General features: G+C 43.3%; 1 protein-coding gene across 4 annotated transcripts in view; it reads left to right on the plus strand.

Annotated features, from left to right (window-relative positions):
• TXNL4B (thioredoxin like 4B) overlaps positions 1-11,471 on the plus strand; it is an 89,753-nt gene that overhangs the window by 27,593 nt on the left and 50,689 nt on the right. The window lies entirely within an intron of this gene.

Raw genomic sequence — 11,471 nt, forward strand, 5'->3', positions numbered from 1 at the left:
AATACCTACCACTCAAAAGTATAAGTGACTAGAACTTAAAGGCCATGAGTATTGAATGGGCTTTGCACAATGCCCAGGCAAAAACAACAACAGCAAACGAAGAAGCAATGCGCACTCCAACACTTGGTGAAATCTACTTGATGATTTGAGAAGTGATAAAAATAGGTTTTGTGATTACAATAGCTTTTGAAGCTGAAGCTTTGCACATGACAGAGCTTTCATGCTAGTGGCCCATAGCACTGGGTTGAGTCATTTACTAAATGGAAAAAAATGATTGAAAAATTAATGTTGGGCTTTATGTCTGAAGTCTCATTGACAAGAAGAAAATAACAAAGCTGTTTTTCATTTTGTTTATCCTGAAAGTCTTCAACAAATGATTATTCAAAGTTCTTAGAGCAGTTGTTTCTCTTCTATGCTGTCTAGATCTCCAGATCACACTAAGTTTGTGGGAAGCTTCAAAACCAAACAAGACTTCAAAGATTTGATTGAAGTAATCTATGGAGGAGCAATGAGGGGGAAGCTTATTGTCCAAAGTCCTATTGATCCCAAGAATATTCTCAAATATGACCTTTTCTATCAAGACATTTAGTACATTAACTGCTGTCAAAGATGAAGGAAAAGGCACATCTTGACATGGTACTTTGAATCCAGCTGTGCTGTGTTTCTGGAGTCCTTTGGAAACGTGTCCCAGAGGGGAAGAGGTTTGACTTGCGTGTAGAAAACCCGGCCCCTGAGGAAAAGACCCCACTGGTTCTCTGATGACCTGGGATGCCTAACTGTCTACTCCCTGCGAGCCTCAGAGCAGCCAAGTCATTGGTGTTCATTTTCCCCACAGTGATTTTTGTAACTTCTCTTTCTAATGTTTTTCTTTATCCTCTTAATACAGAATCCTCCCGAACATTGGCTAGTACAATTTGATTTAACCATGTTCGTTTGATACACAAGTGAACTGGAAAGTCATTTCCCGTAGAAGCAAAAGTACTCATTTTCTACCCTAGCTGGGTGCATGCGTGCACACACACACACACACACACACACACACACACACACACACCCCTTTGCCGGTTCCTCCACTCATACATCCCTCGTGGTTTCCCATCTCCAGTCTGTATTACTGTAGGTTCTCTTCAAATAATTAATTGAGCAGACAAGTTTGTTTTATTTTGGAGCCTTTTTGGCTCTGGCTTTTAAACATTGTCCTGCTTGGCTCATTTAATTATCTTTTATGTTATAAAATTTAATATGAAAAGTGAGAATTTGAACCTTCACCATCCACCACTCTATTCAGGTAAAACAATGAATGAGCCACCTTAGCAGGAGCAGATTTTTCCCAGAAGCTGCTGCCTCTTCCTGAGGCAGAAAATTGGATTACTAAGGCTCAAAACTAAAAGAGATGTCAGCATTGTTAGAAAGAAATGTCACCTGTATGGGATTTGCCTGTCCTAATAACTTTGTGAGGAATTCTTGCTCTTCCAGGGGCGCCTGGCGAGACTGTGGGCAAGTTACTGCTCCTTTCCAAACCTCGTGGTGGTTATTGAAACTGACTTATTAGAAGGAGAGGGTAGGCAGAGAGCTGGAGAGCGATGGGCAAGGCAACTTGTGACCTGCTTAGCAGCTGCAGACCTCCTCACCAACAGAAGCCCAGTCCTGTTCAGAGCAGCACTGCCACTGCAAGTCCAGCCCCCTTTGCCAAGGGCTGTATTCCATGCCTTTCCTGCAGGGAGGGGTGCCATGAGTCTTGCTTCTGGCTCACGCAGCAGAGAGGGAAGGCTGCTGGGCACTGCTTGTATCCCTGCTGATAAAAGGAGGGAGTCACTCCAGGAATAAGACAAAACAAAAGGAGAGGAGGAGCCCACCACCTCCATCATTTCCCATCCTACACTTCCTGCCTCTGGTTTAATCATGATGCATGGAGCTACAACAGCTATCTTAGGCTCACAAGGTGCCCAGCATCAGGTAAAACATCGATATGCTAAAAAGAACAAAAAGAGCCTGATCCCTGATGTTACTGAGCTCCTCCGTGAACTCTGGGCCTGCCTCCCTCCAGACTTCTGTGAAAGAATAAAATTTCTTTTGCCTAAGTCACTGTTAGTCAGGTTTTCTGTTCTTCAGCCGAGATCACACAGTATTTGAGGTATGGTAAGTGCTCACCCCACCAGCCAAAACTCAGAATGTGCATGCGCAAAATTTTCATGTCTTCTTCCTCCTGAAGGCTTTCTCTCATCTTTCTCTCATGTCCTGATTTGTATTTTTGATCCTATCTTAGTTGCTTTCCATGCCACAAGTATTTATTAAGTGCCTGCTGTATGCCCCATCCTATGCTCACAGCTATGTAAGTACTGTGATGTAAGTACTGTCCAGATGGCTCCTGGACAGGAGAAAATGTCCTTAGAGGAGGCAGTGCCTGTATCTTGAAGGAGAGTAGGAGGTGCTCATACAGGAAGGGGAAGGAAATTTCAGCAGAGGGCCTCCGAGGAAATAAAGCCCAGGGGGTGCAGACAGCTGGGCATGTCAGATAACAACACGGAGTTGGGTGTTGCTGAAGCCCACAGGCTGAGGCCAGGAGGTGGTGCTGGAGAGGAAGGCAGAGAAGATGAGTGATTAAGAGAACGCCAGAGTTTTTCTCTTACTTTTATTTTACCAGAAGCCCTTAATACAATCAGAGAATTCTTTAAGAAAACTAGGGAGTGGCTTGTTCTTCCTGGAAACTTAGTGCTGTATAGAACTATCAGAGGAAAAGGTATATGTTGGAAACAAATGCTCAGTGCTGCAAAGAAGAATCAGCACTCCAGGAAAAAGCTTTCTCAGCAAGGCAGTGTATTTCTGCAGAGGGGTGTCACTTGTGCCTGGTGTGGTCACAAGAGCACACCAAGCAGGGTGGGGCGGGGGGTTTTATCCCTAATGCAGCAGCTCCTGTAGCTGTGTCCTTTCCCCATTGGCTGGAGTCGGACCACACAATATAAGCTGACCTGATTGGCTACTGTTTAAAATTGAATAGGGCTAACTAGGCGGGAAGGGAGAAGCTGTAAAGGCGGAAAGGATGGTTGCAGCGTGGGTAATCAAGAGAATAGATGTGAGTTATAGATTAGCACTGGCAGGAAGGTTGTTTACCATAACTAGGGGGACACAAAGAACGAGGAAGTTACTCTTTGAAAATAGAGAACAAAGAACAATGAAGCTGAACAAGCTGACTCTTTGAAGAGGAACCCACTGTACCCAACAATTTCCCCCTCTTGATTTTTACAAATTTTCCTCTTCAAACCTTTCCATCATATCTTGGCTTTGCTGTTTTGATTGGTTTTCTAAAAGGAAAAGCTTATCTGAGTAAGGTGGAGGAGGGCTAAGAGAGGTTTTGGTGAGTGCTGTTTCTATGAGTCTTTGTACCAGTTCACGAATGCATGGTATGATAAAGCATCTAACAAGAATCAGCACGCTTATAACAGTTGCAAGAGAAGTAAATATTGAGGACATTAGTCCCCTCCATTTTCTAAACCATCTCTCTATCCAACTTGTAAAGGGGTCATTTATTCTAGAATTCTTTGCTAACTTACTGGATAAGGTTAGGCCTTGCAAAGCTTTTGTTAACTGTTCTGTCGGGGGCTGTGTTATTAGGGATAAAAATACAACATTGGACTCTAATCATGACACAGACCCCGCCTTTCTCTGCTAACATTGTGTTAAGAGCTATTCTATTTTTCTAAACCATCTGACTGGCGGGGTCTAATTGTTCACCTGTTCCTTTAATGGCATCTCTTGTGTAGTTAACAAACTTTTGTTGATTATAGTAAATATAATTTATCCAATCTACATTTTTGTTTATACTTCACCACTAAAACAGCACAGATTCAAATCCTACAGCTATTTGATTTTGGGTGTTAAATTCATCTGGTGCCCCTCCTGGAACTCTAATAGCGTCTGTATAAACATGAGGGTCAAAGGACCCACGTGGGCCACTTCTTCTTTTACAATTTTCTTTTCTATCATGCTGATGGAATGCTCAGGTGAAAGGGATGGCCAGCTGGACTAGAGCACAAGTGCTGCTCCAGTTACTTGGCAGAGTGTCTAGTAAGGGTCCACCACAGTACCACCATACATCTGCTCAAGGGTGGACAAGGGCAGACTGACTGGTAAGCTCTTGGAAGGGCTTAAGCTGACTGCATCCCTTTAGTCTCCAAGATACGCCAATTTTTCCCCTTGTCATGAGAGACATGAGGAAAAATTGGTGTCAGGATACGGAGGCTGGATGTCCCTCAGGGGCTGACCTGCAGGGTGTTGGACTTCAGGGAATAGCAGAGAGAGAGAGAGCTTGGCAGAATTCATTACCTCAGACTGTGAGGTCTTGGAAAAGAGCTACCATACAGCTCATGCCAGGTCAGCTGGAAGACCATCTGAGTAAAAAGGGGACAGCCTGGGCCTGTGGCCTACCGTGCATACAAGTGTAACAGTCACTTTTGTTTAGAGTGCAGATGGAATATTTAATCCATTTCACCCAAGCATTCGCATCTCGGTACCCTGTCTCAATTGCTATGGTCTGCTTTAAATCTTTTAACTTCTACAATGGCTACCTTAGTTTTATCATTGGGTAGAGGAAGAGTAACGGTTTGATTGGAAGATGTATTAGAAGGACGTGAAGGGGGTAGGGGAGCAATACAGCACATTTCAAAGAATCCTATAGGGTCTGTTCCTGAGACTTCTGCTCTTGTGCCATAAAAACGATTTAATGAAGGGGAAGAATTTTGGGAAGCTGAGATGGTAATTTGTACTGGATTACATTGGTTTAGCTGACAGTTGATGGGGGTAATTCCTTTAGTAAAATGAATATGTGGTTTCAGGAAACTGCAACTACTGGTTGGGGTGGTCCATCCTTGTTCCTTGATAGTCCATAAGACATTAGACCAGCTACAGCATAAAAATTCTATTCTAGGAGGGCAAGATTCCCAGTTCATACTGGGATCATCATCAAAATCTTCCTAGACTAACTCATCTCAGTTAACAGATTTCCAGTCTGAGGAGAGCCAGGAAAGACAAAGATACTTTTCTGAAGTGGAGAGTTGCCTCTGGTTTGGCAAATCTCCACAGGGCATCACAAGGCAAGCATCAAAAGTAATAGTTTGGGGTAAACTCAACCTAGTCACATTAATAACGAGAGGATTAGCAATAGAAGGGGAAAAGAAAGAGATGCAATATAAGAGGATCAAACCCGTTTTAGCTTTAACTTGTTTGGGGTTGGCCCTGGAATAGCTGTCCATGATTCTGGAGAGGGTGGTGCTCTTTTGACCCGGGTGTGATGAGTCCATCCTCTTTCTGCTTTTCGAACTGCGGTCTTGGTGGTTAGAAGCACTAGGTAGGGTCCTTCCCAAGCCAGTTCGGATTTTCCTTCTCTCCAACTTTTGACTAGGACGTGGTCCCCAGCCTGATATTGCTGTACTGGAAACTCTAGGGGTGGTGCCTGTGCTAAAAGACTTTTAGTTCTGAGGGAAGAGAAAGTGGAAGATAAACCAAGTATATAGTTTCCGAGAAACTGATCTTTTGTTTCGAACGTGGGAATGTCAGCAGTGGAGTGCAAATAGGGCAACCTATACAACATTTCATAAGGGGATAAGCCAACATCTCTCTAAGAAGCAGTTTGGATTCTTAACAGGGCAATGGGAAGGCAACCAAGTCTCTAAGACTAATTTGGTTAGGTGACTTTTTAGAGTTTCGTTCATTCTTTTCCACTCTTTCTGATGAAGGTGGGTGCCAAGGAGTATGATACTCCCATGTTATATCCAGTAGTTGGGCTAATTTCTTAAGGACATGTGCAGTGAAATGAGTACCTAATGAGTAAAGTGATCTACTACTGCTAATAAATACTTTAGATGACCAATTGGGGCATCTTGGTGTAATCAGCTTGGATACTTTGGAATGGCCTTAATCCTGGATTTCTTCTCCCAAGAGGTGGTTTTCTGAGGGTCTGTTTATTAGTCTTTTTACATACTAGGCAACTATCTGTAACCTGTCTTGCCAAAGTATAAATTCCTATACATCCATAAACCCTAAGAACTGCATCACACATAGCTTGAGGCCCCCAATGAATCCCTTGATGCAGATGAGAGAGAATATCTCCCATGAGGGGTTTGGGTAACATTTCTCTTTGGTCTGATAACACCTATTTCCCTTCTGAATTTTCCTTGACCCCTAATTTTTCCTTTTCAGTGGAAGAAAAGATGGGGACTGCGGTCAGGGGAGAAAGACAAGGAGTTAAGTGAAAAACAGGCATTTCGGGGGAAACAGCAGCTTGTTTGGCTATATGATCTGCAAGATTATTCCCTTGGCTTTCAGAAGAGATACTTGTCTGATGTCCTGGGACACAGACAACAACTATTTCTTCTGGCAGTTGGAGGTTCTCTAATACTTGGGTGATTAATTCTTTATGGATCAGGTCTTGACCCTTGCTACTAATAAGACCTCATTGAGTCCAAATTTTTCCAAAGATGTGAGCTATTCCAAAGGCGTACTTGGAATCAGTATAGATAGTCCCTTCTTGGTTTTGCAAGTGCTCTAAGGCTTGATTTAATCCAAACAACTCACATGTTTGGGCAGACCGATTATTGGGTAGTCTTCCTGACTCTACTTCTGCAAGGGCTTCCCCATCGACCACTGAGTACCCATTATGTCTTTTTCCTTCAATTACCCAGGAAGAGCCATCTATAAATAAGTGCTGCCCCGTTTTGAAAGAGGTCTCTCTTAAATTGGGTCTGACTTTAGCATGATAATCAATTAAATCTAAACACTCATGCTCAAGTCTCTTTAAATTTGGATTCCCAGGCAGGAAACCTGCTGGGCTAAGTGAATTTTCAGTGGTTAGTGTTAAATCATCTCTTTCTAATGGGATAGCTTCATACTTTAAAATTCTTGAGTCAGTAAGCCCCCTTCCTGCCTTCTGATTAAGGGTAGTTCTAAATGGATGAGGTGTACTGACAACGAAGTTCCTTCTAAAAATTAATTTCCTGCCTTCTTCTGTTAGTAGGGCTGTTGCTGCTACCCTCGGATTACAGGGCCAAGAATTTTTGACCAAAAGGCTATGGGCTGCCGATGGCCCCCGTGTTTTTGAGTGAGTACTCTTAAGGCTACTCCTTTGTTTACATTGATGGAGAGATGAAAGGGCAGTTCTAGGGAGCGTAAAGCTAGGACAGGGGCAGTTACTAGTAACAACAGAGTAGTTGGTTTGGACTATCTCATTAATAGCTCTAAGATTTTGCACTAAGCAGTATGACATGTCTGGCCTCTTTACAGGCAGTATTGGAGTGTTATAGGGAGACATACAAGGCTCAAGAAGCCCATCACGGAGAAGACCTTAAATTATCAATTACAGGTTTTAAATTTACCCTGGCTTTTAAAGGAATAAATACGGTATTGCTTTCTCTTTACAACTTCCCTAAGGGTTTATAATTTAACATGAATGGGAGGAATCTGTAACTTTCCTCGATTCCCGTCTTTTGACCATACCCGAGGATGAATGTGTTCTTCGTCTGTGGTGGTGAACAAGTTTAGGGAGGGGAGGAATTTTCCATGATTGATTTGGAGGCCTAAGCTTAATTTTAGCATTAAATCTCTTCTCAATAGATTTGTCCCTGTTTCTGGAATTAACAGAAATTTGATACTAGCTGATTGGTTTTTGTATTTCACTTCTGTCTCCTCTAAGTTTGTTTTTTGTTTTTTTTTTTTTTGCTGTAAACCCTTCTCCTTTTACCTTTGAGATAAAAAGTTCTTCTTGTGAGCAAGTTACACTAGATGGAAGATAACAAACTGAGGAGCGAGCTACTCCTGAGATGATTAAAAAGATAATAAGCTCAACATTGGGTCCCACTTCTAAATTTATCAAGGGCTCTTGGTGGGACTCAAGATAGAAAGATAGAGCCCCTGACTTCCTTAGTCTTCTTCAAAAGCCATAACTGGGTTTCTTTCTTTTCTCATTTGGGACATTGTCTTTTAAAGTGACCTAATTTTCCACGTTTGAAACATTTGTTCTGTCCTTTTTTTTTCTACCTTTGAGTCTGCTGGCTTTACTCTTTTGTACCCTTTATATTGCCTGGAGAGTGGGGGTCTGGGTTCTTTATAGGTTCTGGCCCCCTGGGTACTTTGTTGTATGGTAGACAGCAGAATTTTTGCCTTCTGCTTTTGTTTTTCTTCATCTCTTCTTACATTTACTTTTTGGGCTTCTCTCAGAAGCTCTTCTATAGGTCTATCTTTCCAGTTCTCTATCTTTTGTAATTTCTTGTTAATATCTGGCCAACTGTTAGTGACAAAATGAAATTTTAACATTCCCTGCCAAAGAGGATCCTCAAGATCTAGATCAGCATATTTTCTCGTTTGTTCCTTTAGTCTGTTTAAAAATTTTAAAGGCCCTACATCTTTCCCTTGCTGTATATCAAGTGCTTGGGTAAGATTCAGGGCTCGGGGTACTGATTCTTTAATCCCGTTTATTATCAATTTCCTAAGGTCCTGCATATTTTCTTGGTGGGTTGTGTTGTTATTGTCCCACCAGGGATCTTGGGCAGGAAATTTTTTTGATCTGCTGTAGGAACATTTTGGCCAGGAGGGTGTTCACATTCCCAGGCTATTGTAGCAGCTCTGTGGATCATGCCTCTTTTTTCCCTGCAAGAAGAGGATGCCTAGGATGGACATTAACTCACCCCAAGTATATAACTGAGGTCCCAGAAATTGGTCAATTTGATCTGCTTCTCCATGAGGGTCGTCTAATACTGGCTTAAGCTCTCTTTTTTGGTTTCAGACCTCCAAGCTGGTTAAAGGAGCATTTACAAAGCCAATGCCCCCTCCTCCTAGGGGCACCCCCCTTCAGGGGAAGAGAGCTGGAGCTGATTCCCCCGAAGTAGAGGGGAAAGGGAAGTTCTGAATATTCTTTTTACATTGCTTTATCTTGTGTTGAAGTCCTTTCAGGGAAGGGTACTTAGGCTGGTAGTAAGTGAGCTCTTGGGATGATTCCAAAGAGGCAGGGTTATAAGGAGGGGACAACAGGGGTAGGAGAAGGGTCTGGGACAGCAACTGCTTTTTCTTGTTTTTGGTCCTTTCATTATCCTTCTAATATTTTAACATTAGGCCTAATGGACTATCAGGGGAATATTAGTGTTGCTAGCTTTATCCTTTTTATCCCCTACCTTACTTGGGGTATTTCCCATCTTGATGGTTTTGGGGTAAGGCTCAATCTCCCCTACTGGAGATTTCTCACCTTTCAGGGTGAGGCTCAATTTCCTCTACTGGAAATTTCTTGCCTTCCCTACTACTGGATGTGTGTATGAGGCTCAATCCCCCATACTGGAGATTTCTCGCCTTCCTTTCCTAGAGGCTCAAGCCCCCTGCTGGAGGCTTCTCGCACTCTTCTCCTTTTGCTTCATCCTTCTCTGGCTGCTTCTCTCACGGGAATGTTACATCCCTCTTAGCATTGGCGGGTTGGTATAAACCCCCAATCCAGACTCTTAACAGGAGGGCCACCCTAGGCCAGATGAGGTGACCACAGAACTGCAGATCTGAACTCACCACTCACTTTGCACTCAATGGTGCATCTCATTCACACACTTTCAACCTCCAAGATACCCTAACCACCAAGGAAATACTTTGTCGCTCTTAACAACATTTCTTACCTTGGTCTGTAACCAGAGTTACCTGGTCATTGCAGTATGTGACGATCTTTTCTCCCCAAGTTGTTGGTCTGTTTCTTCCTGCGTTGCTGAAAGTCCAGGTTTATTTGTCACATTGGGTGGGTCTCGATTCCTTACCCCTGAGGCCACCACAACGAGGCAGCGCAGTGCGCCTCCTCACGGAAGAGGACCAGAGAGACCCTTCCTCGGAGGAGAATGGGAATCCCAGGTGGGCCCCCAAATTTTTTAGAAACAAATGCTTGGTGCCGGAAAAAAGAATCAACACTCCGGCAAAAAGCTTTCTCAGCAAGGCAATTTACTTCTGCAAGAATAGTGCCACTAGTGCCTGGCATCACAAGAGCACACCGAGTGAAGTGGGGCAGGGGTTTTTTGTCCCTAACATAGCAGCTGCTGTAGCTGTGTCCTTTCCCCATTGGCTGGAGTCGGGCCGCACAATCTAATCTGACCCGATTGGCTACTGTTTAAAATTGAATAGGGCTAAGTAGGCAGGAAGGTAGAGGCTGTCCGTCACAGTTTTAGGGCACAGTAAAGGCAGGAAGGATAGTTGCAGAGTGAGTAATTGAGGGAATAGATGTGAGTTATAGATTAGCACTGGTGGGAAGGCCATTTACCGTAACTAGGGGCAAGAAGACACAAAGAATAAGGAAGTTACGCTTTGAAAATAGAGAACAAAGAACAACGAGCTGAACAAGCTGACTGTTTGAATAGGAAATCACTGACCCAAAGGTGTAAGTGACTGCGTTCTGAGAGGCTTTTTTTTTAAGAGTTTGACTGTTATTTTCCATTTTCTGGCTATTATCTCTTTCACAGGTTCTAGAATATAGGTGTGTGTCTTATTGGCCTACTAGTACTAACCCGTTGAAGTTTATTGATGAGTCTGCAGGGTGCCTGTGAGGAGAGCTTCACAGAGATGACTAGACCCTGGTGAGAGAGTGACATCAGTGTCATTTTGCACCTTACAAAGGAGGGGATGTATTTTGGCATGAGAAGAAGGCACAGTGGTGATTGGTCAGGGTATTGAAGGCTTATAGCAAGAAAAAGTTCCGTTAGAAGAGCTTCTGTTTATCAGAGTTCCAGAACCTTTCTTCTGGGAGACCCTTAATAGCATGACCTGCCATCAGGAGAGGAGGCTCAGACAGCTTGCATTTGATTCCTGGTGAAGGGTGAGTTTGTTCCCAGTAGGAAAAGCAGCTTCTACTGATGCAGGGACTCTACCTCCCCACTCTTTACAGAGTCCCAGAAGGTTATTGCTGGTAAGGACATTAGCCATCGCCTGGCTGAAGTCCTTCATGGAAGAGACCAGGAACTGATGGCCAGGAAACCTAAATTACTTAGCAAATATATGGGTCAATCTGTGATTTGGACTCAGCAAGTCCAGAGATCCTGCCTTTACATCATTGTCTTTTGTTTTCTGGAGTGCTGGTAGGTTAGATCCCAAACTCTGAAGTACTGTCTGTGTTAAAACACTTTTTCCCCATCCCATTTTGAGCTAGCCTCTTCCTCACCAGGCTGATGCCCTTTCTCCTAATTCACTTTGAAGAGGCAACAGCATGCAGTGAAAGGACCTCTGAGTTTGTATCAAACAGACCTGGGTTCAAAGTTCAGCTTCCCTGTTTCATAGCTATGTAACCTTAAGCAACTCACTTACCATCTGAGTCTCTGTTTCCTTGTCTGTAAAACAAGGACAAGAGTTACCTTTCTGGGACCTAGCATTCAATAGGCACTCAATCAGTGAGCATGATTCCCTAAGGTGGAAGAGTTTGTATCACCTTCGGGATTTCCAGTGGGTTTAGGGTGTTTTCTGCCATACTC

This window comes from Pan paniscus, chromosome 18 (assembly GCF_029289425.2).
Source record: "Pan paniscus chromosome 18, NHGRI_mPanPan1-v2.0_pri, whole genome shotgun sequence".
In the NCBI taxonomy this organism is placed as follows: domain Eukaryota; kingdom Metazoa; phylum Chordata; class Mammalia; order Primates; family Hominidae; genus Pan; species Pan paniscus.